The following is a 3655-nucleotide window of genomic DNA, read 5'->3' as shown; positions in this document are numbered from 1 at the left end:
GGCTCCGGGCTCCCCGGGCCTCGTGCGGCGGCGGGTTGGTGGCGGTGACGTGGCAGGCGGAGATTGGGTGAGGGGGCGGCGGCGGACGCGTCCGGCCGGGGCGGACGTGTCCGGCCGGCGCGGATCTGGGAATTAGGGTTTCGGAGAGGGAGATCCGGATTTCGGGGAAGGGGTCTTTAAATAGGCATAGAGGGAGCTAGGAGAGTCCAAATGAGGTGCGGTTTTTGGCCACACGATCGTGATCGAACGCTCTAGATGATGGAGAAGACTTAGGTGGGTTTTGGGCCAAATTGGAGGGGTGTTGGGCTGCAACACACACGAGACCTTTTCGGTCCCTCGGTTAACCGTTGGAGTATCAAACGAAGTCCAAATGATACGAAACTTGACAGGCGGTCTACCGGTAGTAAACCAAGGCCGCTTGGCAAGTCTCGGTCCAATCCGGAAATGTTTAAACCCCACACACGAAAGAAAGCTAGAAATGACCACCGGAGGAGAACGAAGCGCCGGAATGCAAAACGGACAACGGGGAAAATGCTCGAATGCATGAGACGAACACGTATGCAAATGCAATGCACATGATGACATGATATGAGATGCATGACAACGACAACAACACACGGAGACAAAGACCCGAACCCGAGGAAATAAATATAACTTAACGCCGGAAATGGCAAGAGTTGGAGTACAAATTGGGAAAGTTACATCCGGGGTGTTACAACACTCCACCACTATGAAAGGATCTCGTCCCGAGATCTAGGACTGAAAGAACGCCGGGTACTCAGAACGGAGGTGATCCTCACGTTCCCAGGTAGCTTCACGGTCGGAATGGTGTGACCACTTGACTTTGAGAAATTTGGTTGACTTGTTGCGAGTCTTGCGTTCAGTCTCTTCAAGAATAGCAACTGGGTGCTCACGATAAGAGAGATCTTCTTGTAGCTCAATGTCCTCGAAGTTGATGGTGCGGTCAGGAGTCTTGAAGCACTTTCAAAGCTGAGAGACATCGAACACGTCATGAACATTTGCAAAGTTTGAAGGAAGCTCGAGTTGATAGGCGAGGTCGCCTCTCTTGCTGACAATCTTGAAAGGTCCCACGTATCTGGGGGCAAGCTTCCCTTTGATACCGAAGCGACGAGTACCTTTCATAGGAGAGACACGGAGGTACACATGATCTCCGATCTCGAAAGCCAAATCACGGTGCTTACTATCATAGTAGCTCTTCTGACGGGATTGGGCTGCTTTGAGGTTATCACGAATGACTTTGCACATTTCTTCTACCTCTGTGATTAAGTCATTACCCAAAAGCTGACGTTCACCGGTTTCATACCAGTTGAGAGGGGTACGGCACTTCCTACCATACAGAATTTCAAATGGGGCCTTGCCCGAACTTGCTTGAAAACTGTTGTTGTAGGAGAGTTCAGCATAAGGAAGACAATCCTCCCACTTCATGCCGAAGGAGATCACACAAGCCCTGAGCATATCTTCAAGAATCTGGTTGACACGCTCGACTTGACCGCTAGTTTGAGGATGGAAAGTTGTGCTGAAGCGGATGTTGGTGCCCATGGCCTTCTGAAAAGAATCCCAAAACTTCAAGGTAAAGATGCTGCCACGGTCTGAAGAGATCACTTGTGGAATACCGTGCAGAGAGACAATTCGAGAGGTATAGAGTTCCGCCAATTGAGCTGTAGTGATCGACCCTTTAATAGGCAGAAAGTGAGCCACTTTGGTGAGTTTGTCGATGACAACGAATATAGCATCATTGCCACGCTTGGACTTTGGAAACCCAGTCACGAAGTCCATTTCAATGTGGTCAAACTTCCATTCTAGAATGGCAAGAGGTTGGAGGAGACCTGCTGGCCTTTGGTGTTCTGCCTTCACTCTTCTGTAGACATCACATTCATTCACGAATTGAGCGATCTCGTGCTTCATTCGAGTCCACCAATAAGCTTGCTTGAGGTCCTGATACGTCTTCGTGCTCCCAGGGTGGATGGAGAGGAGAGAATTGTGAGCCTCGTTCAAGATCACTTTATGAAGGTCACCTTTGGGTACCACAATACGATCCTCGAAGAAGAGAGTGTCCTTGTCATCAAGGCGGTAGCACTTGTACTTGGACTGACTCTTGGCAATCCCAAACTTCACCTTTTTCACCATAGCATCAAGAAGCTGGGCTTGGTGAATCTGGTCTTCCAAGGTAGGAGAGGCTTGAAGGTTGGCGAGGAAACCTTGAGGAACAACTTGAAGATTAAGTTTGCGGAAAGCTTCACAAAGCTCGGGTTGATAAGGCTTGAGAATCAGACTGTTGCAGTAGGCCTTTCTGCTCAATGCGTCAGCAATCACATTGGCCTTGCCTGGAGTATACTCAATACTCGGATTATACTCTTGAATCATTTCGACCCATCGAGTTTGCCTGAGGTTGACATTAGGCTGAGTGAAGATGTACTTGAGACTCTTGTGATCAGTGAAAATGTCCACTTTTCTTCCCAATAGAAGATGTCTCCAAGTCAAAAGAGCATGCACAACTGCCGCCAACTCGAGATCATGAGTGGGGTAGTTCTTCTCATTAGGCTTCAACTGGCGAGATGTATAAGCAACAACTTTCTTCTCTTGCATCAATACCATGCCAAGACCTTGGAGAGAGGCATCACAAAAGACCTCGTACGGCTTGGATTCATCAGGCGGAGTCAGAACTGGAGCAGTGATCAATTTCTCTTTCAAAGTGTTGAAAGCAATATCACACTCTGGAGACCAAACGTACTTGACGTGCTTCTGGAGAAGATTTGAGAGAGGCTTCGCGATCTTAGAAAAGTTTTCAACGAACCTTCGGCAATAGCTTGCGAGACCGAGAAAACTGCAGGGTTGCTTCACATTCTGAGGAGGTTCCCAATTCACAATTGCAGACACCTTCTCAGGATTCACGGCAATGCCCTTGGCAGAGATGATATGACCAAGATAAAGAACCTCATCGAGCCAAAATTCACACTTGGAGAACTTGGCGTAGAACTTGTGTTCCCTGAGCTTATCAAGAACCAAACGCAAGTGTTTGGCATGATCTTCCTTGTTCTTCGAGAAAACCAGAATGTCGTCGAGATAGACCAAAACGAAGTCATTGGTGTAGGCGTTGAAGATGAAGTTCATCATGCGAGAGAACGTCGGAGGAGCGTTGACGAGGCCAAAAGACATGACAGTGTATTCATATGAACCAAAGCTTGTCCTGAAAGCCGTCTTGGGAATATCTTGCTCACGGATTCGAATCTGATGATAACCCATGCGGAGATCAAGCTTGGAGAATACTTGGGCACCTTTGAGTTGTTCGAACAGCTCATTGATGTTGGGAAGTGGGTATTTGTTCTTGATGGTCTTCTTGTTCACTGGATGGTAATCAACACAAAGTCGGTCCGTTCCATCCTTCTTCTTCACAAAAAGAACACCACAACCCCACGGAGAAGAACTAGGCCGGATGAGACCCATTTTCTCTTGAATATCGAGTTGCTTCTTCAGCTCCTTCAACTCTTCAGGTCCGAGCTTGTAAGGACATTTGCACACAGGTTCCGTGCCAGGCTCAAGATCAATAACGAATTCAACTGGCCGGTGCGGAGGCATTCCTGGGAGCTCTTCTGGAAAGACGTCTTGATATTCGCAAACGACTGGAATTTGCGAG

The sequence above is a fragment of the Triticum aestivum genome, chromosome 6A, assembly GCF_018294505.1.
Source record: "Triticum aestivum cultivar Chinese Spring chromosome 6A, IWGSC CS RefSeq v2.1, whole genome shotgun sequence".
In the NCBI taxonomy this organism is placed as follows: Eukaryota; Viridiplantae; Streptophyta; class Magnoliopsida; order Poales; family Poaceae; genus Triticum; species Triticum aestivum.
The sequence above is the reverse complement of the archived record's forward strand: the minus strand, read 5'-3'. Positions refer to the sequence as shown.